The sequence below is a fragment of the Ursus arctos genome, unplaced genomic scaffold (assembly GCF_023065955.2).
Source record: "Ursus arctos isolate Adak ecotype North America unplaced genomic scaffold, UrsArc2.0 scaffold_1, whole genome shotgun sequence".
NCBI lineage: Eukaryota > Metazoa > Chordata > Mammalia > Carnivora > Ursidae > Ursus > Ursus arctos.
This window is the reverse complement of record NW_026622763.1, coordinates 30477742-30503521: the sequence shown is the minus strand read 5'-3', so window position 1 is coordinate 30503521 and position 25780 is coordinate 30477742. Positions and strand designations below refer to the sequence as shown.

The 25780-nt window shown below is 36.4% G+C and overlaps 1 long non-coding RNA gene across 1 annotated transcript in view; it reads left to right on the top strand.

Moving 5' to 3' along the window:
• LOC113249225 (uncharacterized) overlaps positions 1-25780 on the top strand; it is a 258875-nt gene that overhangs the window by 7949 nt on the left and 225146 nt on the right. The window contains exons 2-3 of the long non-coding RNA XR_006408830.2: positions 2540-2648; positions 4017-4098. This is a non-coding gene — a long non-coding RNA (uncharacterized LOC113249225). The remainder of the gene's footprint in view (positions 1-2539; positions 2649-4016; positions 4099-25780) is intronic.

Here is a 25780-nt window from a genome sequence, read left to right as displayed (position 1 = left end):
AAAGGCCTGTTCGTACTGTGATAGAAACTGAAAATATAATAGGGGCGATTTTGGCTCAGGTCATGATCTCAGGATTGTGAAATCCAGAGCCATGTAGGACTCTGCACTGGGTGTAGAGCCTCCTTCAGATTCTCTCTCTCCTGCTCTCCCCTTTCCTCTGCCTCACCCCTACAACCCCCCACTCCTGCTGGCTTGCACACTTTCTCTCTCTCTCAAAAGAAAGAAAGGGGGAAAAAAGGAAAGAAAATACAACAGAGTAGCCTGGAGAATATGGGGCTGAGGGGCACCATGCAAGTGTCTAAGTTGGAAGCTGCAGAGGAGCAGGGGTGAAGACGTAGGTCTGAGGACTGTGGGTAGGGGGTGGCCACACTTTCTATACCATCATGGAGATGCCATCCTTTTGAATATTTTGAATAAGCAAAAGCCTTAATCTGGCAACTTTTTTCCCCTGTTTTTTTTTTTTTTTTCTTCACATTATGTCCTTGGCCCTTACCTAGGAAATTGCCTGAGGACCTTATTGTGGACATTAGTGGACTAGATATTCTCCCTTCAGAGATCCTGACACTTTCTCTGCTCCTATCCCTGGGGTGAAACTATCTTAGATATAATAACATTATATAGTATTCGGTTAGTTCAAACAGCATAATTGAATTCTAGCTATTGAAGTGCCCCACAGATATTCTAAAGAGGAGTTGGCGTTAAGCATGTGTGGGTAGGGAAGCCATACATGCATAAAGACAGTTTCAGTCCAAGGTTCTCAAAGTGTGATCTCTGGACAGCTATCAATATCACTTGGGAATTTATTAAAAATTCACATTTTTGAGCCCCAGCCCAGACCTACCAAATCAGAAACTCTGGGAGTGGGCCTAGCTGTGTTTTGACAAGCCTTCCAGGTGATTCTGTTATTAGTTGAAGTATGAGATTCGCTGAGTTAAGTAATATTAACAAGTGAAACCAATAACAATTGAACAGCAAAACAAATTTTAATGTGGAGCAATACAGAATTATGTAATTAACCTGCTTTGGTCAACCCAGCACTAGTTTGGATCCTTAGATATGTTTTTCTTTTCTTGCTGAGTTCTTAAAAACTAGAAGTGCTTCAGTATCCTCACTACTTTTGCAAATAACCATTAGATGGATTTATAAAAAGATTGATTGTACATTTTCATTTCCTCAAGCGGTCATTTATTCATTAAGATAATACTCATTCTCGGGCAGCAGACAAAAGACTTGAAGACATACACAGCTGAAGGAAATGAAAAGGCGACAAGACTAAGAGAACAAAGACGAGGATTGCCACGGTCCAGAGGTCCAGAGGGTAGCTGTGGAGGAAGCAGTTTTTATGCTCCTGCTTCTATTGGGTCCTTCAGGAAATGAAAGTGTTTTGTGTCTTTTCATTTACACCTCAAGAAACAGGGAATAATGATTTTCTTCTGTGGAGGATCTTAAATTTAAGCAGATGAAAAATTAGCCTTGAGTATATAAATACAAAATCAAAGTCCATAAATTTAATTATTGCTTCCCCTGATTAGTTGATCTTCTGTCATGATATTCACCTCTCTGGTGTAGAGGGTTAAGGGTTACATTCACTTTTAAATTCCTTTGGTGTACTCAGGAATAGCAATACACAAAGAAAGTTTTCATTTATTCATCAATAAATATTTACTAGGCTCACCATGTTATCAAACTAAGATGCTGTAAAAGATACAAGGTAGCAGGCAACATGAACCCTACCTTTAGGGCATTCAGAGTCTACCAGGAGACAACTGCCATTGCGCAAGTAAGCATAGTAAAACTTGAAAGTGATTTTTCCATAAGATGGTCAAAACAAAGGACAATGAAAGCTCTGGAGAAGTGTTCCTTCTAGCTTTGACCAGATTTGGTCTATGATCACATAAATCCTTATTAATTAGGTTCTTATTCTCTTTTTTACTGTCACTGGTAAGCTAAATTGCTGCAAAAATAATCCTCTCCCATGGGAGATCTTACAGACACACTCTAAATGCCCCTGCCAAGCTGCCCAGAATTTAGCTCTGAAAAGAATGGCCAAAGAGGTCAAAGAGGCAAGCAAGAGATTTTGAAGAATTTGGTCTTTAAGGGTATGAGTGTGTAAGATGCCAAAGCCTGGGGGTACACAGCTGAGGTCAATGGGTATTAATTGCTAACACCTAGAGGTAATTAGCAGTAATTACCCGAAGGAGTGAGGGGAGCAGCCGACAGATTTAAAAGGCAGCATTTCCAGAAGCTCCTACCACATCAGGAACCTGTTTCTAGGTAAGAGATAATAAATGAGTTTTCTACAGTAATTTACTTAAAGAGTGTTTAAATTGCACTCCAAAAGACCCCTGAGGGAAGCTTATGTATATTTCATTAAAACTTGCAGCCCCTCCCATCCAGAGGTGGGGTTTATTTGCCAAGGCCTTGAGTCTGAGCTGGTCTTATGACTTGCTTTAACCAATAGAATGCAGGGAAAGTGAAATTAGTTTACTTAAGCTTCTAGGTCTTAAGAGACCTTTCAGCTTCCACCTTCACCTTCCAGGAATGCTGCCCTGAGATCATCCTGTGAGGAAGCTAACTACCGGACAATGAGCAACATTCTGGAAAAGATCCAGGCATCCCAGCGGACGGCACCAACTTCAGATTTACGAGTGAGTGGGTCTTGGATTTTTCAGCTAATAATGTACCTTGCAGATTAGACACTCAAAGTAGATTTTTTTAACGACTTCCTCCCCCTATGGCAAAATTATTTTCAATAATAGTTAACAAGAATTATAATTTTATTGATATTTTAGTTTTAAAACAAACAATTGGCAATTAAAGTAATGAATGCTTATCAATTTGAAAGATTAAAACAGAAAATATTTTGTGTATGAATTTAAAAATTGTGTTTACCAAACAAAAACATTATATCTGACCATTCTTACTTTGTTTCACCTTTAACAAACTTTTGTATAAACAAAATCTCCAAGGGTTCCTTGGGCAATGATTGTAAAGAAAAGGAAACAGAACTTGATATCATTGTTAATTTCAAATCTTAAAAGAATATGTAGGACCACAGGGTTGGAGGTACAAACTACACACAGAAAGCTTGGACAATTCCAAATCATTGTGAAATTATTCTTAAAACAAACGTGTAGCTGACACGGTATGTTGGGGCACCAACTGTAGCGAATTCTCTAAATTAACTTCCCAGGGGCGCCTGGGTGGCACAGCGGTTAAAGCGTCTGCCTTCGGCTCAGGGCGTGATCCCGGCGTTCCGGGTTCGAGCCCCACGTCAGGCTCCTCCTCTATGAGCCTGCTTCTTCCTCTCCCACTCCCCCTGCTTGTGTTCCCTCTCTCGCTAGCTGTCTCTATCTCTGTCAAATAAATAAATAAAAAATCTTAAAAAAAAAAAAAAAATAAATAAATAAATAAATTAACTTCCCAGTAGAATGCAATGTTTTATTAAAGGACACGTAATAAAATATACTAATTTGAAGCTTATGTATATATTATTAAAACTCAAGCACTCCAGCATTGTTCAGAAATTCAAACAATGCTATAGACTGTCCCTCCAAAATTCATGTGTTAAAACCTAATCTCCTAGTATGGTATTATGAAGTGGGGTCTTTGGGAGCTAATTAGGTCATGAAGGTAGAGCCCTCATTAATGAGATTAGTGGCCTTCTAAAAGAGACCTGAGAAAGCTCCCTTATCCCTTCTGCTGTGTGAGGGCACCTCAAAGAATGGCCCTCTATGAACTAGGAAGCAGGTTCTCCCCAGAAGCTGACCATGCTGGTGCCCTGGTCTCCAGACCGCTAGCCTCCAGAACTGTGAAAAATCAATTGCTGTTGTTTATAACTTACCTGGTCTGCGGTAGTATGTTACAGCAGCTGGAGAAGAATAAGACTCCCAATAATTATTTTTTTCCCTGGAGAGGAATAGTTTATCACTGACAGTATTCAGAAATATTGGCACATGGTGATAATCAATTACTGACATTTAGTAATTTCTATTGTTTTGAAATTCCACAAACAGTGAACCTTATTGCCTGTACCCTGGGTGGACTGCTTCTAGACATTTCAGTTCCCATCTGACTGCAACACCATGGATAAACGAGGTAAGAGTGGTAGAATTGCTCAATCAGTTCAAAGAACTGTCAGAAATAATAGATGGTTATTCTATGCTTCCAAGTTTTGAGGTAATCACATAGCCATAGATAACTGGTAAAGGGAATAATCACTTAGAGCAATTGGCCTAGATTTTTCTTCCTGAAGCCAGAAACAAATATAGGAGCTCTAAATGTATACTGGTCTCCATCTTTTAAGTTGAAGGTAAAGATTTAGAGAATATATGTGTATGTTGTAGCTTATTTAAAAAGGTGAAGTTATCTTAAGATAGTAGAGGTGATTTAAAAAGGAAATGAGAAAAACATTTCTGTGGGAACTGGAGATTAAAAATTATCATGAGGATGTTGTAAGTGGGAGAATGTTTCCAAACAAAGCAAAACAAAACAAAAAACTAAAACAGAGCGTAACATCCTGAGGATGAATCCTTTGTAGCATCCAAGCATGAAACCAGAGTTTCTGGAGTGGGATCTGAATATCCCTGAAACGATGAAGAATCATTCTAAATAGTAGAAAGACATAAAACTCTGTCCTCCAGACTAGGAGGAATAGCACATTGTGGGGATTGATATTTTCCTGGCACGAAGCTTTAACATAGCTTTTACTTAGTTGGTAGGTAATTTTATTGAGAAATACCTAAAACAAGGGAAAAATTTGGCATAAAGTCCACTAATAACTTTTATGTAGATTTCAATTATATAACCAAAGATAGATGCTGTTTCCATATACTGTCCTGAAAAGTCTACAAATAGGAAACTGAAGTCACAGAAAACTGGAGTTATTTTAAATATTTCTGTCCATTAATTTTATGATTTTTATAAGTTTGATTGATTTTTCATGATATCCCAAGCATTTCTTTCTCAAAGAAAAGATTCCTTTGGCCATAATTTGGCAAAAATGAAGTGCGTATTGTGAAAATTGGAAAGACTGCAGATACTGGATGGTCTGTTCAGGTGAAAATAAGCTGAAACTTGTAGAGATGAGAAATTCTTCGAAAAAATGAGAGCTGTATGTTCTAGCTGCTATAAAATACAGAGGATGTCTGTAGGTCAAAGAAAAATAATGGAAGGTGTGCTGGTGACAAGGAATGATCAGGGCTGGCAATTCTCTCAGGTGGTCAATGGCAAACAAACTTTACTTTTGAATGGTGACTATAAACTCTCATGTATCATTGAGACTTAGTGGGTAGAAATTAAGGAATATAATATTGGCAATGAGAAGTATGTATCTTATTCAAACAACATGGAGTATAAGGGCATACATAGTAGGATGTGATAATGTGATTTATAATAAATACATATTTGGTCTTTGTCCCCATTTCTGGCAGAGCTCCTAAATCCCTTGGAATCTGCTGAATGAAGAGAGCATAAGGTGTCTTTTGTTAGGTTAATGAGATGACTTTTGGATTGCATCTGTGTGGGGGGTTGGTTGCCAGTGGAGCCAACCATGTGATTAGAAAATTGAAACTTTCAGAACTCTCTCCTCCAGCACCTCCTGGGAGGGAGGAGAGGATTGAGATTGAGTTAAATCTCCAATGGCCAATGACTTAATCAATCCTGCTTATATAATTAAGCATCCATAAAAACTCAAAAGGCCAGGATTTAGAGAGCTTCCCAGTTGGTAAACGCATGGAGATTTGGGGAAAGTGGTGTGCTCAGAAAAAGCATAGAAATTCTTTGCTCTTTCTTCATATCTCGTCATATACATCTCTTCCATCTCACTGTTCCTGACTAATGTCTTTTCGTAATAAACTGGTAATCTAATCAGTAAAATGTTTTTTCTGAGTTCTGTGAACCACTCTAGCAAATTAATCAAACTCAAAGAAGGTGTCACGGGAACCTCTAATTTATAGCCATTCCATCAGAAAAACCTGGACTTGCAGTTGGTGTCTGAAGTGTGTATACATGGGTGGAGGGGCAGTCTTGTAAGACTGAGCCCTTAAATTGTAATCTAAGGAGGGCATTCTTGGAACCTCTAATCTATAGCCTAGGTCAGAAGCACAAGTGAAACCTGAGATTGAGGTTGGCATCTGAAGTGCAGGGCAGTCTTGTGGGACTGAGCCCTTAACCTGTGGAATCTGATGCTATCTCTGGGTAGATAGTGTCAGAATTGATTTGAATTGTGGGATATCCAACTCGTGCTTGAAAATTGCTTGATGGGGTGGGGAACACTCCCTACCCCACACTTGCACACGTGTGCACGCACACACGCATATGCATTGGAATTGTTGGATGGTCAGAATCCTTTCGTAGAATAATCCATTTTTAACAGAACAGAGTATGATGAATGATGGAGAGATTTGGGAAAGGATATAAAGAGAGAAAAACAGACCTGATATTTCTGTGGAATGGTTTTAAAGCATGCATGATCGGAGGATGAAAATACAGTTTTCATGATAAAGCCTACAAAACTGGTAAAGAGGCAATATTCAAAGGCATGACAGATTTTTAATTAATGTCCGTACATTATTAGAAGTCTATTGAAACAGAGGAGTTGGTACATGATTAATTTTCTTGGTGATAATAAATTTAATAATTATGAAAACATGAAAGGAAACTCTAGTGTGGGCTTATCAATAAGAAAAAACATGGCTTGATAAAAGAATAGTGACAGGAAATTTGGCTTGGAAGTGACTAAGACATGAGAGAAGTTCTTCACAGATCAAAAAGGGGGAGGTGGACTTGGTTAGACCTGATCCCAGCCTTCTCAAGGGTATACTTCAGAAAGTTTAGAGAGAATCAAGTTATAATTCCATAGCCAAGGATTCAAAGTGAACCAAAGCCAAAATAAGGTAGAAATATGTAATGACAACAGTGGGTAATTGAGTTTCTACTACAAGCCAATTACTGTTTGAGGCACTTTGAATGTGTTATTTCTAGAAAACCATTTTGGTTCCACATTTACCACAGACCCCACAGAGGAGAAAAGGCATTGGAGGTGTGTGAATGGAGAGGGCGGGGGACCAGTGTGACCGCTCATAGATAAACTCAGATATTTTTAAAGACCACAAGTGAAAAGTAAAGGAAGGCATCCCAAATAAAGGGTAAATGTAAAATTGTGGCTGAAAGCTGTAGGGAAATGTTACGAACATGCTGGGCTCAAAATATGCTGAGACTTGAGAAAGACACCAACCTAGAATAATCTCAAAAGAAGGAATTAGGGGCCGCTTGTGGTGCATCCCGGATGGCAGTGACAGACATGCTGCTCCATACTTTTATTTGCTTCCTTCTCTGTCAGGAAGAAGCTTCAAACTGGAAAGAGAGCAAATATAGCTAAGCAGTATTTCAATGTGTGAGAGGGGGATAAATGGCAAAGAGAACCTTGCTGTTTTGAATGTTTGTGTCTCTTGAACTTGGCCCTGAAGGGACTTGCAAGAGCTATCCTGGGAACACTGTTGGTGATATTTGTGTACTCGTGTTACTGAGAGAACGAACCAACTGAAGCCAGATACTCTAATTTTGAAAAGAATAAAAAGTGAGCTCTAGGAGCTAATAGAATTTTCTTGGTTTCTTCATGTTTAGTTGTTTCCTTCTCTGATTCCATTGAAATGACCTCATCCTGATACAACAGTTGACGTACTTTGTCATAACTATTTGCTTTTATCATATCTAGACTGCAATGTCCTCGAAGGTAAGGACTGTCTTGTATTCATTGTTATTTCCCCAGGGTCTGTCACAGAGCACTGAATCACAGTGAGGACTTCTGCTTATTAATCAATCTCTTGCTCTCGCACTCGCACTCCCTCTCTTCATTGTCTTCTCTCTTCTGTTCTTTCCATTCAACATGTTATGGTTAGCTTTAATGCAATTAAAAGCAAACTCCTTGCTTAGTTTATGGAACTTTGTTTTTCTTTCTCTCTCTCCCTCCTCTGTCTCTCTTCTGTCTCCGCACCCCCCCAGTCTCTCTATCTCTCCCCACCATCAGTCTGTCTGTCTGTCTCTCCCTCTCCCCTTCAGTCTCTCTGTCTCTATCCCCACCCCCACCCCACCTCAGTCTCTCTCCCTCCCTCCCTCCCTCCCTCCGTCTCCCTCCCCCCCGTCTCTCTCCCTCCCTCCCTCTCCCTTGGTCTGTCTCTCTCTCTCTCCTTCTCTCCCTCGGTCTCTCTCTTCCTCGCTCTTTTTTTCTTTCCTTTCAAAAAAGAAACTGTGATCATTTAGCTACTGATTCCATGTAGGAATTGCTTCCAGGAATTTGTTGGAAAAATACTTATATTTTTCTAAATCTTGAATTCTGGGAAAAATCAGTTAAGAAAAAAATGGGAAAAATCATAATTCTCCTGCAAGAATTAAAGCCTAGCAGTGAACACAAGGAATCCACTGGTGTCAAGTTGAAACCAAGAGCAGGAAATGCTGATGTGTAAAATTGAAGACTCTGAAGTTAAGGCCACCATGTCCTAGAACTGGGCACATATTATAATGACATACAGAAGAGTTTCACAGCTTGAAAAATTCTCTAAGAATCTGCCTACTCATCCCTTCTTCCCCCCATAGCCCTGGGAATCACTGGTATTTTACCATCCCTATAGTTTTGCCTTTTCCAAAATGTCATATAGTTGGAATCATACTCTATGTAGCCTTCTCAGATTGGCTTCTTTCACTTGGTAATGTGCATTTAAACTTCCTCTATTATACAGTTTTCTAACTCTGTTTAGATTATTTATACAATATGCCAGGGGTATCAACAAATGAGAGGGCCTAATATCTTGACCCCTGAAACTCTCCTGGGAGAGTTAATTTCTCAAAATTTTGATTTCCTTATTAGCAAATGGGGGGTAAAGCAAAGCAATAAAATATTACTGTCAGTAAAAGGCTTATGTTCAGTTCTTTCCTTCGAGGGACCAGTGAGTTCCCACGGCACTTTTCCTTCTTTTTGGGAATGACTTAGGAGGGACTTCATTTACTACTCCTAAGACCTGCCCATGGGAATGTGGGTGCTGAGAGATAATAAACAGGGTGCTCTTGAATATGGTCGGTAATGGGAAGCTGAATTGAGAGGGAATTTTAGCTCAAGATTCACTGTGTGTTGAAGGTTTAGGAGGGACTGGGTAGTAGAATAAAAAATGAGTGTGTCCAAGGCTTCATGCACTCACAGAGGGTGTCCAAGGCTTCATGCACTCACAGAGTTTGGCTTGCTCAGGGAGCCCATGGATTCTCAGTGCCTATTGCCATCTTCATACCTGATATTTGTTATATGTATTATACAATTTTTTGTTGGTGGTGGTCTTTGTTTATTTTTACAAAGTGTTTTGTTACTTGAATGGTGTGCCAGATATTTTTGTTTGACTTCCAGATATACTTTTTATCTTTCTCCACTTTCTCTCCTGGAAGTCTGGTGTGTGTGGACTACTTCAATGGGTCCCACTCAGGTACAGAGATTGTTTCATGACTCTGTCATGTTCTAAGATATTTCCTGAAGTTTGGAGAGAGAGAGGGACAGAGAATTGTGTTACACGGCAACTATCCATAAAATGAATGGTGAGAAATCATGAAAGGTTGTGTGGATTGTGTTCTTACGTGTTCAGTTCTCCTGTCTAGTAGGGGCAGAAATGATAAGCACAATTACCACATGTTCCATTCTGAGGGCTAAGAGCATTTTGGTCTTCTTCAAAGAAGAAACGTGCCAAAACAGTACAAATTTGTTTCAGTTTTAGAAAGGGGCAGCTGGTCTAGGACAGTCATATTTTTTATTCCTTTTTCTTCTTCCTTCTCTTTTCCTCCCTCCCTCCCTTTTTCCCTCCCTCCCTTCCTACTTTCCTCCCTTCCTCCTTCCTCCCTTCCTTCCTTCCTCCCTTCCTCCTTCCTCCCTTCCTTCCTTCCTTCCTTCCTTCGCACTGCTTGAATAATGTAAAATGAGCACTGGTATAAAACCATGGGTATCTGGAAAGCACAGATTTATCAGAAGGGACTGCCCCCTAAGCAGAATTTGACACTAGCACTTGGACTCTTCCTTCCATTTTAATGATCTTCAGGATACAGTCTTTAGATAACAACAGATAAACAGAAACCTTTAGCTAACTAAGAATGAAAACCCTGCCTAGGTGGTTTGCATGTTATTGTTAAGCTCAAATTTACAACATATGATGCACATGTGATACTTTGCTATGTTAGAGGTTATTTTTTTCTAATTTCTTTTTCTAATTTCTAATTATTCACATTACTAATTAGTTATATTTAAGAAATAACAGGTTATGTGGCCCTTGGGGGGAAGTCCCCAGTAAAATCTCTTATCTGTATGGTTTGGGTTCTAGAAAGCAAGCTGATTCACTCCCAGATATTATTAAAATATTTAAATCAATTTCCATTGTTGCTAACAGGAATTTTTAAGAAAATGTTTCACAAAATGTAGGCTAAATTGTAATATAGTCTAGTGAAATCCCTTTTTACAATTACTGCAATTTATACTTCTCTATAATTTTTACCTATTCTCTTGTATGCCACTGGCATAGCAGATTTTCATTGTATTTTCATTTCTCAAATTTTTGATGAATAATTACATTAATGACTGCAAAGATTCCCATATAAATGGTTAAATTCTATCTATCCATCCTTTATTCACCCATTCATTTATGTTCCAGGAAATGTGCTAACATATGGAACAGCAAGAAAAGAAACAATTATTTCTGTGAACTCACAAAACTAATGAGACAGGCAAAAAATAGACATTGTGATGTGGTCAGGCTGCTAATTTAGATAAGGGTGGTCAGTGAAGGCTTTGTGAAGGAGAAGGAGCAAGAAGTAGGAAGCAGGAGGCTGGGATTCGAATGGTAAGGTGGAGTTGAGCTAAAGTATAACTAGGAGTTACCTGAATGACTGAGGGTAATGATGATCTGAAGCTGAAGCTTATGCACAGGCATAAAAGTCAGAGAGATGTCATATTTGGGGAAGTATAATGTACATCATAGAATACATCTAGAACATAGGGGATAGGGGAGAGCCATGGAAGATGTTCCCAGGATTACAGACAGGCAGGCACTAGTTCATAAAAGCTCTCTTATGAGCTGGGAAAGTTTGCAGTGTTTGCAGAACACCCTGGCAAGCCACTGATGGGTGTTGAGCAGAGTATAGTGATCAAATTCGTGTTTCAGAAGGGTTATTCTCAGGCTGTGGAGAATGGATAATGGAGACCAAGAATGGCAGTGGAGGCATTAGACTATGAGTGGACGGGAACAGGGCCCAGGTCTGTTTATCCACCACTGTATCTCCAGGGTCTTGATCAACATCTGGCACACAAAATCCTGCAATGAATATTTGTTGAATAAAGGAATAAACACAGAGGTCATGCGGGAAACTTTTGAGTTAATCGCCATAAGAAATTTTGAAAGCCTAAATTGGTAATCAAGAAGGATAAAAAGTAGATAATGTGGATCAGTATTTTCCAAACTTTCCTGGTTAGACCTGTTTTAGGAAATACACATATGTAACTCAGTGCACACAGGCAATGTGCACACACGCCCACATCTGCAACTAACCTTTTACTGAACAGGATTTACTCCTGCTACCTGTAAGTGCACTCTCTTTACTATCCTAGGCCATGCTACACTGTTAGTTTGCTGCTCTAACAAATACAGCAGTTGCAGTGCCTTAAACAAAAGAAATATGAATTCTCACAATTCTGGAGGCTTGAAGTCTGAGACCGAGGTGTCGACAGATTTGGTTTCTTATGAGGGCCACAAGGGGAGCATCTGTTCCTGGCCTCTCTCCTTGGCATGTAGATGGCAGTCTTCTCCCATGGTCTTACCTCCTTGAATGTCTGTGCCCTAATCTTTTCTTATAAGGACACCAGTCGTATTGGATTAAGGCCTACCCATGTGACTTCATTTTACCTTAATTACTTCTTTATAGGCCTTATCACAATATGAGGTACTGGAGGTTAGGACTTCAACATAGGAATTTGGGGGGGGGGGGACACTAACACTATTATGTATTTTTAAAATAGACCAAAGTCCACAGGGTACATTGAGGCGTACTCTTTGTGTTGCACATTCTATCAGTTTTTAAAAGATCTATAATTATGTATATCACTTTTATGTATACATTACACAGAATAGTTTCATTATCCTAAAGGTTCTCTGTACTCCACCTATTTCTTTCCCTCCCTCCCCAATACCTCACAACTATTGATCTTTTCACTTTATCCATAGATTTCCCTTTTTCAGCTGCCCTGTAGTTGGGATCATACAGGATAAAGCCTTTCCAGTTTGGCTGCTTTCATTTAGTCACATTTTCTTTTACAAATGTTCCTAACCTGTTGAAGTTCTATTTGGAAAACATTAGTTTAAGGAGATACTAAGGAGGTAGAACTGTCAGGACTTGGTAACTGTTAAGATGTGGGGAGGAGGGGGTTGGGGTCTGGAACTTTCGGAGACGCCTGTGATGAGTCTTTGGCTGACACGTAGGTGTTAATTGAAGTCCTAGATGTGGTTGGGTCAACCCAGAACGTGAAGAGAGGGTGAAAATTGGAGAGTCGAGGAATAAATCCTAGATCATGTCCGTCCCATAGGTGTGAAACTTTGTCTTCAATTTGAGTTGGACATCTTTGGCTATGTTAGTTTACCTTTTTTTTTTTTTTCCTGTGAATGGTTTGCTCAGATCTGTGTAAACATTTTTTTTTCCAACAGTTTGAGCGAGAGCTTTCTATATTAAACGAACTAGTCCATTACTATGTTTTCAAATATTTTTCCCAATTATTTGTCTTTAGACTTTATGATATTAGTTACTATGCATAAATTATGCATATTAATGTGTAGTCAATTTTACCAATGGGTAACTTTGTACCTTTTGAATTTTATGGCATACTTACCAAGGCCTTCTCCACTCTAGTATAAAGAAGAATCTTCCATGGTTTCTTACAGTGGTTTTATTTATTTGCTCAATATTTACATTTAGAAATTTGATGATCCCAAAATAATGTTCATACATGGGGCAATGTGGGGGTCTAGTTTTGTTTTTGCCCATATGACCTGGCAAACCTCCTAGCATTGTTTATTAAATGAATTCTCTTTTGCTTTCTATTTTAATTAATATATTTTTCACATATCAATATGCAATATGTATTTGAGTTATTTCTGAAGTCTCCATTCTGTTTCATTGGCCTGCCTATCTGCTCCTGACCAGTACCACATTGTTTTAATTCATTTTATGATACATATTTGGGGTACTAAATAAAGCTAATCTTTCATCACTATTTTTCCCCATTCACTACATTTCCATGGACAGCTTAACTCATTTTTACAAGTGATCTTTAAAATAGGTTGTACTCTTATCCCCACCTTAAAAACCTATACCACAAAATAAATAAATCCCCAAATACCTTGGAAATTTGATTGGGACCACAATGAAATTATAAATTAGGAAGATTACCTTCATTATACTACTTAATCATCATATACAAGAATATTTTATTGGATATCCATGTAGTTCAGGACAACTGTGGCAGCCATGGCTAAAATCTGGAAAAATTTTGTCTCTAAACCATAAGAAAACAGAAGTGAATTTTATCCAAAACCATGTCCTTATCATAATTTGCAGACAGAACATGTCAAAACTGTAATATAACTGTCCCTGAAAGCAAAAAAATGACCAAATTCCACTGGGCAATCTTTCACACTGCCACCTTATCCCAGGAGCCACAGGTTTTGTGGTGGGCAAAAGCAGATGGAGGGAAATTGCAAGGAAAACAAAATTAAAAAAAAAAAAAAAAGAGGCAGTCAATGAGCTGTAATGATAATTTGGAAAGCCTACCAAAAATATTATATCTATCCTAAATCTGTGGAAAGAAAACAAACAAAAACCTGGAAAGGTGTTTGCCAATATCAGAGCAAGAGCTATAGGAAAGAGACTTTAGAGTTCCTCCGATTTAAAAGGGCAGGCTCAATTTAAACAGATGCAATTAAATGGACTTCATTTATTTTTTAATTCCACTATAGTTAACATATAGTGTTATATATTAGTTTCAGGTGTACAATATAGTGATTTGATAATTCTATACATGACTCAGTGCTCGTCATGATAAGTGCTCATCATCCCCTTTACCTATTTCACCCATTTCCTCACCCACCTCTTCACTGGTAAATATCTGTTCTCTATAGCTAAGACTCAGTTTTTTGGTTTATCTTGTCTCTTTTCACTTGTTCTGTTTCTTAAACTCATATATGAGTGAAATCATTTGGCGTTTTTCTTTCTCTGACTGGCTTATTTCACTTAGCGTCATCCTCTTTAAATCTACCCATGTTGTTGCGGATGGCAGGATCCCCTTCTTTTTTAGTGGCTGAGTAATAGTCCGTTATGTATACATACCATTTTTTCTTTAGCCATTCATCTACTACTGATGGGCACTTGCACTGCTTCCATAGGGTGGCTATTGTAAATAATGCTGCAATGAACATAGAGGTGCATACATCCTTTTGAATTAGTGTGTTTGTGTTCTTTAAGTAAATACCCAGTAGTGAAATTACTAGGTCCTGTGGTAGCTCTATTTTTAACTTTGTGAGGAACCTCCATACCGTCTTCCACAGTGGCGGCACCAATTTGCATTCCTACCAGCAATGCACGAAGACTCCTTTTTCTCCACTTCCTTACCAACACTTACTGTTTCTTGTATTGTAGATTTTAGCCACTCTGATACATGTGAGATGATATCTCATTGTGGTTTTGATTTGCATTTCCCTGATGATGACTGATGTTGGGCATCTTTTCATGTGTCTGTTGGCCATCTGTATGTCTTCTTTGGAGAAATGTCTGTTCATTCCTTCTTTTCATTTTTTAATTGTTTTTTGGGTGTTGAGTTGTATAAGTTCTGTATATGTAAGTTCTGTGTATATGTAAGTTCTGTATATTCTGTATATATAAACTAACCCTTTATCAGATATATCATTTGCAAATATCTCTTTTCATTCAGTAGGTGTCTTAGTTTCATTGAATGTTTCCTTCACTGGACAGAAGCTTTTTATTTTGATGTAGTCCTAACAGTTCACTTTTGCTTTTGTTTTCCTTGCTTCAGGAACTATATCTAGAAAAATGTTGCTATGGTTGATGTCAGAGAAATTACTGCCTGTGCTCTCTTCTAAGAATTTTATGGTTCTAGTTCTCACAGTTAGGTCTTTAATCCATTTTGAGTTTGTTTTGGGCTATGGTATGAGAAAGTGATCCAGCTTCATTATTTTGCATATAGCTCTCCAGTTTTCCCAGTAGCATTTGTTGAAGAGACTTTTTCCTGTTGCATATTCTTGCCTCCTTTGTTGAGAGTTGACCATATAATCATGGGTTTATTTCTGGGCTCTCTATTCTGTTCTATTGATCTATGTGTCTGTTTTCATGTGAGAACCATACTGTTTTGATTACTACAGCTTTGTAGATGTACTGATATTTGGAATTGTGATACCTCCAGTTTTGTTCTTCTTCAAGATTACTTTGGCTCTTCAGGGTCTTTTGTGCTCCCATCCAAATTTTATTTGTTCTAGTTCTGCCAAAAATGCTGTTAGTATTTTGATAGTGATTACATTAAATCTTAGACTTGATTTAAATGGGCACTCTTCAAAATGCATTGCTTCTTTGGTGAGGAAAAAAGCAAAGGAGAGAGAAGTGCTCCCTGGCAGTCAGGTGGTTAAGAAGAAATAGGAAAAAGGGGTGGGGGAGAATTTAGGATCCTACAAGAAAAGGAAAACCATTAAATTAGAGGACTTGCAACGTCTCCCCCAACATCAAAACAAATAAGAACACCTTGCTAAAGTATCTTGATTGTGCTAAATAATGGAAATACTGGAAACACCCCGATATCATAAAAATGAGTGAAAGAAGGGTGAAGTCCATGCAGAGATTATTTGCTGAAAATTGGGAAATGAAATTCTGTACATAACAACTGAGGGAATTAACCATTCTCACCTTGAAAAATGAACACTAAGCAGGTGAAAACTGTAAGCCAAAATTCCAAACAAAACTAAAGCTGCCCAAACAAGCATTTGAGAATGTGAGAAACCATTTTTAATAGGAAATTTAAAAATTAAATGGAGATGGACAAAAACAGAATTGAAAAGAGAGATTAAATCAGAAAAGAAACGGGAGAAAAAAAACTCCAGTATCTCACAAATGTAGAATAAATTATAATAATAAATAAATAATAAATAATATCTTGCAAATATCTTGCAATAAATAATTGCAAGAATGAACTTGAAGGCAAATTAAGGAACATTAGAAAAATAAACAACTAAGGAAATGAAAATGATGTTAAAAAAAAGGAAAAATAGAAAGTAGTGAAGTTGAAAACAATAAAAAAGTAGTCACATACATATTTGCAGAGTCTGTGAAAAAAAAATTGAAACAGGAGCAGGGAGTTAATATTTGAAACCATAACCCAAGAAAACTTTTCAGAAACAGAAGACTCACCTACACACGGAACATGTTCATCCTATACCTTAGAAAGTTAAGAAAAATGAATGCTGAGACATATCCTAGTAAAACAATTATATTGCAAAGGTAAAGATAAAATCCTCTAGGCCTCCAGGGGGGAAGAATGTTATAAAGGCAAAGAATTAGACTGGAATCAAATTTTTTGAAACCAAGACACAAAGGAAGGAAAAAATGGAGCAGCACTGAAAAAAATAAAAAAATAAAAATAAAGAATGTACAAACTAATTGTACATCCAGCCAGCTGTCCTTCAGAAAGCAAGGCTATGAAAAAACCAGTTTCAACATATAAGAACATTGGGACTTTTATACTCATCAGCCTTTCTTGAGGAACCTACTAGAGGATGAGCTTCTTTCAACTAATAATAGCTGGGGAACTCTTTGGCAAAAGTATATTTTGTGTATCTTAAGAAGTATAAATTTTCATCTTGAATTAGAACTAAGGTAAAGATGAGAACTCAAGACTAATGTACAAATATTATAAATTGTTACAATATATAATGATGAAAATGAATAAGAAGAATGAAAATAGCTGAGAAGTAAATGAGAAAACTTACTGCTATATAGGCAGTCGGTACATGTTAAAGGATACTGAAAAAAGACTGATAAATCAGAGTGAAAGGTTAAATAAGAAAATGGGAACTAACATCGTTAATGTATATATAGAAAGGTAACCAGTAGATTAAAAATACGTTTTTGAGGGGTGCCTGGGTGGCACAGTCGTTAAGCGTCTGCCTTCGGCTCAGGGCGTGATCCCGGCGTTATGGGATCGAGCCCCACATCAGGCTCCTCCGCTATGAGCCTGCTTCTTCCTCTCCCACTCCCCCTGCTTGTGTTCCCTCTCTCGCTGGCTGTCTCTCTCTCTGTGTCAAATAAATAAATAAAATCTTAAAAAAAAATACATTTTTGAATACTCACCTTGAAGAGAAAAAAACATAGCAAATATACATGTACACAACTATGAAATAGTAAGACTACATTGAGACCTAATGTAGCAATCATATCAATAAATGTGAATGGGTTTAACTCACCTAATAAAAGGAAAATATTTCCTTTTTGGCCTTCCAAATCAGACCCAAATATATGCTGTATAGAAGAAAAAAATCTAAAATGAAGTGATTAAACAAGGCTAAAAATAAAAGGAGGATAAATGAGGATTTTGTGGGAAGCCCAGAAGGGAATGCGGCTGTAATAAATTAATCTGATTGCATTACAAATGCATAACATAACCTCGCTGAAGGGTAGTGGTTGGAGGGGTGGATAAGAGCTGACCTAATGAACTTCAGAAAATGGGGTTTTGATGGGAAATTACAAGGCCAAAACCAAAAGCAGTATGTAAACATTGTACATCATTGGTGAATTCTTATGAATTCTGCTTTTACAATTCTGAACCTCCTTTACCTGTATGCTGGAGATGAACAAACAAGTTAATGGATGGTGAATGATGGAAGTCTTTCAGGTTTTTTTTCACATGTTTTGTAATTTTAATTTATAAATTCATTTTGAGTAGATTATTTTCTCTTTCCCTCTACTTAGCACTTCCTATTATTGGGTTTTTATTTATTTCAACTCTCTGTTCTGGGACTGACAGTCTTCAACCAGTCTTAGATCTTTGGCTCAAGCTTCATCTCATGCTGACATTGGAGGACATTCCAGATACAGTCACCAAGGCTAAAGTCCACTTGGTAGAGTGATGGTTATAAGCCTGGTCTGATTCTTTTAGCTCTGCTTGGTGGTCAGCTTCTTATAAGACCTAGACCAATAATAAAATCATTAGCTTCTTTTAATGTCCATTCATGTGTGGGTGAATCTTGTTTTAGCTCCTCTTTTCACAAAATGAGCCTGGGTCTAATACTCTACCTGATATGGAACACCTTTACTCCTTAGTATGATGGAAGAAATGAATTCCTAATTGTCTCTGCTTGGTTCTGGAATCCGAGCTCAGCAGACCAGGGCCTTCACCCTTGCACTGCACTGGATATCTGTTTTATTTCTGCTCCATGGAGATGCTTACCTTTGTGTATGTATATATTTGTGTGTATGTGTATACATGGCTGTATTTTTTGAAATTTTTCAGTTTGTATGTTACATACAACTGTTCTGTGTTTGGAATAGTGAAAGTCTGAAAAATATGAACTCACTTGACTGAAATTTCTCATTCCCTCTGGAGAATTTCAAACTTTTTCTTTTTATATACCATGTTTATTTATTGTTAAATTTATTCCTAAATTTTTAATCTTTTAAATATATTAGTGTGATCTCTCATCCATTATAATTTCAAACTGGCCATTTTTTGTGTAAAGAAAAACTTTTATACATATGTCTACACTAATATATATGTATATAAGTACATGTGTTTGTAATCAGTACCTTAAGTTCTATTTTTCTATTAGGATTCATAGTGTATTTGCTAGTGTATCTATAAATATAATTTTATATTTGAAAATGACAATTTTGCCTATTTTCTAATATCTATACTTTATTCTTTTGTGAAAATGTAATTGTAAGTTGAAGGATATTGTTGTCTTACTACGAACTTTAGTGGAAATAATTTAGTTAATGTCTTACCATATTGTATGATTCATTATCTTTTGGTTTTAGATCCACTAGAATATAAATGTTAAACTACTTTTTACATTAATCTGTAATCATTAAAAATGATTTATACTTTAAAGTTTGTATTTTAACTTAAACATAAGCACTCATTTATCTCACTTTTGTTATACAACGAGGGATTTTTATTTAAATGTGGATTAGTAATTGGAGATTTACATCTTCTCTTTATCATAAACCATACATATAAAACATTATGTGATTTATGTGTTTTTTTTAACTGCTTGAGATTTTAAGGTGTTTATGAAGCAATATGATTGCATAATACTTATAAACTGTATGACCTTATCCAGAGCCATTATAGTTTTCTGAAGTATTTTTTAATGGTTCATACTTACTGGGCCATTCTAAAGAATTTAACTTAATTTTCTTAGAAACAATAACTCTTTCTTGGCAGTTAAATTTTGATTGTTGTAGCATCTGATTTACTTATAGCACACTATTAGTAGTATAAATAGGTTTTGGAACATAGAACTTTGTAAGTATACATTTAACAAGCTGGAGGAAAAGTGGATGAATGCATTGAATAGTAGTCTATTATCTGCCAGGATTTATAAATCCATGATCAATAATTTCTTTTTTAGAGTGAAAGCTGAGCAAGTATGATTCCTAGAAGTTGATCAAGTAGATGTCAATTAAATATGCTTTTGAAAAATATGTATATCTGTCACCTTAAGGAAGGTCATAGCATTGATTTTTATTTTTTAATTTAGAATCATCTATTGAATTTCAGTATTCATTATTTTAATTGTTGCAATGACAGTATCTTTCTTCTAATGTGAGTTATTAGGGTTCTAATATTAAGCCATCCTTGCATTCTGGGTATATTACTATTTAAATTTTATTATCATAATACATTTATTAACAGTTTAGTAATTTGGTTACATTATCATTTTAATAAATCCTAAAATTACTGGCTGGGTATCACTTTATCTAGGATTCTTGTACAGAAATTCATATGTGTAATTAGTCTACCTCTGTTGCAAATTGCCATTGTATTTTGGCAATTTTTAGAATCTTTTGAGAACTCATAAGCTTAAGTAGTGTTATTCTTTGAATTTTGTCATGGGTGGAGTTTTCAAATACAGGCATACCACGTTTTCTTGTGCTTGGTTTTTGTGCTTTGTAGGTACTATGTTTTTTGAAGGTTTATGGCAACCCTGCAATAGGCAAGTCTATCAGTGCCATTTTTCCAACAGTATTTGCTTCTTTCATGTCTCTGTGTCACATTTTGGTAATTCTTGCAATATTTCACTTTTTCATTATTTGGTATGGGAATCTGTGATTAGTAATTATATGACTCATTGAAAGCTCAGATAATGGTTAGCATTCTTTAACAAGGAAGTATTTAATTAAGGTATGTACGTTAGACATAGTACCATCGCACACTTAATAGACTATACTGTAAACACAACTTTTATATACATTGGGAAACCAAAAAATTCATTTAACTCACTTTATTGCAGTGGTTTGGAACTGAACCTGAAATATCTCCAAGGCATGCCTCTAAATGTTTCCTACATTGAGAAGTTTCTTATTAATAGCCACAATAGCATTGATATCAATCATTGCCACCACCTATTTCCACTCAACCATCCTGACATTTCTCCAATCTCTAGTGGGGTGCTTCTGTCATTTTTTGCTTGAGCAAATAAATGATGAATAAAATGAAATCTTATACTGTATATCATTTACTGAGAAAATGGTAGGGCTGGGAGTAGTTTTTTCTTATTTAACACACATTTTCTCTTCTGCCCTAACAGAAGAGTAATACAAATTGAAATGATTACTGATTACTTTTATCAGATACAAGATTTCTACTGACACTAATGGAACTTCACTGGGTTTATCTCAGAAAATGGAACCCAAGGATGGCAAACTTTAAGTTTTTCAAAATTATTTTGCTTGATATTTTCTTCACCTGGGAGGTGGATTTAAGTAAATGTATGAAAACAGCAAGTGATCAAGTTCTTAAATACTTAGAGATGCATTTTGATCATTTTCTTTCTCTGAAATGAACATTCTATTAAATTTATTTTCCCACTCATTCAAACTGTACTTTATGATGGTAATCAATTCTAAGATATTTATTAAGCATTTATAATTTTTTTTATTTACTCATCCTATTTGGATAGAGAGAAAGGCTGGGCAGAAGAAGTTACATGGGTATATTGAAGTTATTATCAATATTTTAGAGGTGAGATGCTTTTGAGAAAAACAGGTGGGTATACATCTAAGTATAACATTTCTATTTTTCAAATCAAATATTCTATTATTGGCAGATAATTTTCTGCCTGGTGTAGGTGTAATTTCCCATTACTGAGGTTGGTAAACATGCCATGAAGTGATATCTTTATCTTACCAATGCCCATATTAATGCCTGTATTTATTTTAGAATCAAGGATGGGATATTATCATGCAGAGTTCATTTTGCATTTTTCTTAGGAGACATTATTAAACATTTCATGTGCTGTAAATTATTTATAACGCAACACTCAGCAGCATCTTGAACTACTTGCTGATCTATCTAGAAATTCCATCTCTGATCCTAGTCTGCATATTCGAGAAGGAAAAAATCTTATTGTGGTCTTTAGAAAACATAAAAAACTGAATTTACAAAATAGAAAGGAATCCAATCCTAATACATGTGATTGATGATAATAGAATCTAGAGAGATTCTGTAACGTAAAGCGATAGATCCAAATACAGAAGAAACAAAATAAGGCTACCTTGTAGTGAAACCAATAGAAACAAATCTTGCCAGAGATTAGCCTTTAGTTGTTAACAAAGCTGTGAAAAGAAAACATTTGGCACCTTGTGGTTTTAACAGAAGAAAACAGTTGAACCAACAGTAGAAATATTAAACATTTTATTAATTATTTAAACATTAGAAAGGACATTGAATAATAAAATTATCTTTCATTATTTAGCTTCTTTCTCTTCAGGTTTATTGACATTTTCATATTTGCACTATTTTCTTAAGGAAATTGCCAAGCACTTTCTTTAGCAGGGCTAACTTAGCTTTAATTGATCTGTTTTCTGGTTTCCCCAATTTATAATTAATAACATGAAAAGAAAAACCCATTTGCACTGCCCATCCCTGAGTAGCCATGGCTATATAATGCAGAATAGTAGATAAATATATCTTTACATTTCCATCCAGCAGTCCAGCAATAATGACTTAAGTCTGTTGCCTGGCAGAACTCCCAAGCACTTATAAAGACACTAAGATCTCTGAAAATGATAAGTCCATTCCAACACACTGTGCTGAAAATCTTGTCAATTGTAAAATAAGTGTTAGCCATTGTGGGGTTTGAGGCAATAGGGATTTACATGACTATAGAGGTCTTTTTTTTTTTTTTTTTTTTTAAGAACTGTGTAGAGTCTAGCCAACAGTTCTTGGCAGCATTTTAAACAGCATTAAGTTTCCTGGCAATGCCAAGGATCAGGTCCAGGGGAAACTGACTTCGTCACTGTAATTATTTCCAAGCTTACTCTGTTCCAAAACAAAGCAACTTGAGGACAGGTCTGTTGTAAATTTTCTAAGAGTGCTTCACATGCAAGGTCTTGAGGGTCTCTTCCAGACACATGTGTTTGGACCAATTCAAATATGGTTTCTTTGATTTTTGCCAATTGGCACTATTGCCACACTCTTGGTCAAAGTCTAGAATTTTAAGATTTAATAGTCATAAGGGAACCATGGCCTCAAATTCACTGTTCCATTGTATGAGAGATGTCAATATGAGAGCCTGCCCAAAGAATGGGTAGCAACGTCAAGGACAAGAATTGCTTCATATCAGCTCCAAACAGTCATAAATGGTTTAATTTTTATGTGTGTACATGGGTGGGGAGGAGGAAGTTCAGTCTCCACAGATCTTAACGTGTATGGGAAGAGTGACTATTCGATGAACTTTTACAATATACTTAACAACTTAATGAGTTTTGGAATGAAAGAGAGTGTGTAAATCATTGCAAGCTCACTGTTTTAAGCTTGGCACTCTTATCAAACGTAACTGCTGTGACCCTGAAACAAGTGACTGTAGAGACCACATATATCATCTCACTTTTTATAGGGTGAACTGTACGCTAGTCACATCTGTGGAGTGCACTGCCCCTTCTACCACTCCATCCCGGGAAAGCGTTTGAAAAACAACCCAGACGTTTGACAATGATTACTAGGTGAAGACCTACCCTCAAAACCTGTTTTTAGAGATTTTCAAGTTTCACACAAGAGTAGTGAAATCATTTGACCAGTGTTTTTTCTTAGGCAAATGACTTGGGACAGAGAGATTGTGACTCAGTTGGGTCATGGATTTAGTCAGAGCTGGACCTCAAATACAAAGCTCCTAACTCTTGATGTTTCACTAGACTAGAAAAAAATCAACAGGGTAAGAAGCAGGCTGAAAAGAAAGATCCATGCTTTTTTTTTTTTTTTTTTTACTTAGGCCTTCGCCAGAATGCTTTCTTCCTCTGAAGGTCCCAGCAGAGGTCATTTCTCTATAGTCATTTAGGATTAATTTCCTGTTGAGTCTTTGTCTCAGTATTTGGGAAATCTACAGTATTTTCAGGGAAATTTTTTTCTTTGTATTGATGGTTTCACTTTATTTCTTTTTGGTACTTTATTACCAAAGATCATCTTTCAAAACTTTTATTTTTTAGTACTAGTAGAAATAACTCTGTATTATTATATATTATAAATAGCTTTATATTTATTATATTATATATACTTATCATAACAATTGATAATTTGTAGTAATAACATTTATTATAACTCTATTATATGTTATTATAAGTAACTTTGTACTGTTTATCTCTACATTAAATGATATAGCCGATTAAGACACTGAGACATTTATTTCAAAGGGGCTGATTCAGAACAGAGTTCATACTGTTGTATGTTTAGAATGTGTTCTCTTTTTTCAAAAGTTGAAGGTCTTTTTGTATTTTTCTCTCAAAATTAGTTACAGGGCCCTGGTAATTGCCTCTGAGGGTGTATTTTGAAGCCTACAATCTAGTCCACATATATCTGATAAGCCATAAAATGTTCAACTTTTTAGTAATATTGTCATAATTTTCTCAAGGATACCCAAATGCTTTAGAAAAGCACTGTCCAGTATGGCAGCCACTAGCTATATGTGGCTATTTAAACCGTCAAATTTAAATAAAATTTAAAATCAGTTCCACAGTCATACTAGCTGCATATCCAGTGGCTACTGCATATGACTATGGCTATTGCACTGGGCTGCATGACTATGGGAAATTTTCATTTTTACAGAAATTTTTATTGGACCACCCCACTTGAGAAAAATTAAAGCTCTCACCCAAGATCCTTGTATTCAAAATGCCTACTCTACCTGAAGATTCACATGTTGATCAGTAAATATATCAAGCATATGATTTCCTTAAGTATTTCTGATTGATAACTATAAATAATATTAACATTTTTGTGCTGGTTTGTTGACCTTGTCACTTTCTAGCTGCGTAGTCTTGAAAATTTTCCCTTTTGCTTTAATTTCATCTTTTTAAAATAGAGTTCATAATATTCGATAGGATTGTTTTGAGAAAAAAATGATCACATCTGTGGAGTACACTGGTGAACTGGGTTTTGATTGGGAATAACATCTTCAGGTGAAGTGCTCAGCCCACTGTCCGGGATATGTTAGGTACTTGAATCAGCAGGTCCTCAATTTACTGCCCTTTCCCAATACACACAATACTTAGTAATTGTTAATCAAAATATTTATACCACAACAGCTTTTCTTAGAAAACTCAGAAGTTAAAAAAAAGCGATGAGGGATTCTCAATAACAGATAATGGTTATAATCTGCATCTTAAAGCATTTCTCATCCCTATAGGATTTTAGTAATGCCTTACGTATTTTATTTTTATGCTTGTATATTGTGTAGTTATTGGACCTAATTATAGCTTATAACTGAGGAATAGAGGATGTGGTGGGGGCAAGGAGTAAAAATTACCTTTAATGTAGATTTAGGAGTCTAAAAGCAGTACATCTTGGTTGAACCATCTTTTTTCCAAATTCCGTGGGAATAGTTGCTGTGGGCTGAATATTTGTACCCTCCCCCCAAATTCATATGTTGAAATCTTAACTCCCAATGTGTTGGTATTAGGAGGTAAAGAATTTGGGAGATGATTGGGTCATGAAGGTAGAGCCCTCATGAATGGGATTAATGCTCTTAAAGAGACCCTAGACAGCTCACTTGCTCTTTCTACCATGTGAGTACACAGCAAGGAGATGCCCATGAACTACGAAACAGGCTCTCACCAGACACCAGATCTGCTGGTGCTTTGATCTTGGACTTCCCAACCTCCAGAACTACAGGAGATAAATGTTTGCAGTTTAAACCACCCAGTCTATAGTATTTTGTTATAGCAGCTCAAATGAACTAAAACGATAGTGTAAGATTTTTGATAATTCATTCACATATTCTTTCTCAAATAGTTCCTCTTATTTTCAAGGTACCTCTTTGTGGGAAGGCTGGTTCACAGCAAGGCTCTAATCTGCAATTACCTAGGGGAACAAGTTGTATAGCCAGCCCAGAAGATATTGAATTCAGAACTGTCAACTACAATCATATTTTTCTAAATGAAGATTTTAAAAATCAGCAACTGGTTGCTTTCCTCTCTTTGTGTTTTTCTACAG